The following is a 726-nucleotide window of genomic DNA, read 5'->3' on the forward strand; positions in this document are numbered from 1 at the left end:
TTAGATTGATGGGTAAAAGCGAGGAGGCTATAGGTAAGGTGGTTGCATGTGGAGCAGAAGGAAATTTACTTGTTGGCATTTCGTCCCAGCGGCCAGCCTTAGCCCCGCCTCATTTCTCGGTACTCGGTCCTCACACACAGTACTAATAAAACCTTAGCTCTTTATATAAACAGTCCTTAATTAGGTTTAGTCAGATTTCATTCAAATAACATAACGAACTATAGGCCTTCAACTAAATAACTAAATCTTTTACACACTAGTCATTTTAATTCCACATACTATGATTAAAGCCTGCGTCTCATTCTTCTTATTTTTTCAAATCACTTTTGAGGCTGTACATTTTTTTAGCATTCCTGTAATCTGTCTGTTTCTTCATAAAAAAAATTTTGCAAGTGTATAAACCTCAAAAATGTACAAGTTCTACAATAGTTTTAATAACTGATGAACGCAAGGTTATTTACCTAAAGCAGTTCAATAAAACGCTGTATCACTCCTGGATTTTTATATAATTCTCTTCCATGAAGAATGAAATCCAGTAATTTGTGGGACGGATAAACTTTTTGACACGGAACGTAGTGACAGCACAGTACATCATTTTATCAAAATGTTGAAAACCGCGCTTTTCCGTCTTTCAAGTAATATGTCAAAGTGGGCGGGGCTTGTGACGTCACCCGAGTGGCAAAATAGCTAGCCAATCAGGACGCAGAAATAGTTTCCAACTGCGGA

The sequence above is a fragment of the Penaeus monodon genome, chromosome 23 (genome assembly GCF_015228065.2).
Source record: "Penaeus monodon isolate SGIC_2016 chromosome 23, NSTDA_Pmon_1, whole genome shotgun sequence".
Classification (NCBI taxonomy): domain Eukaryota; kingdom Metazoa; phylum Arthropoda; class Malacostraca; order Decapoda; family Penaeidae; genus Penaeus; species Penaeus monodon.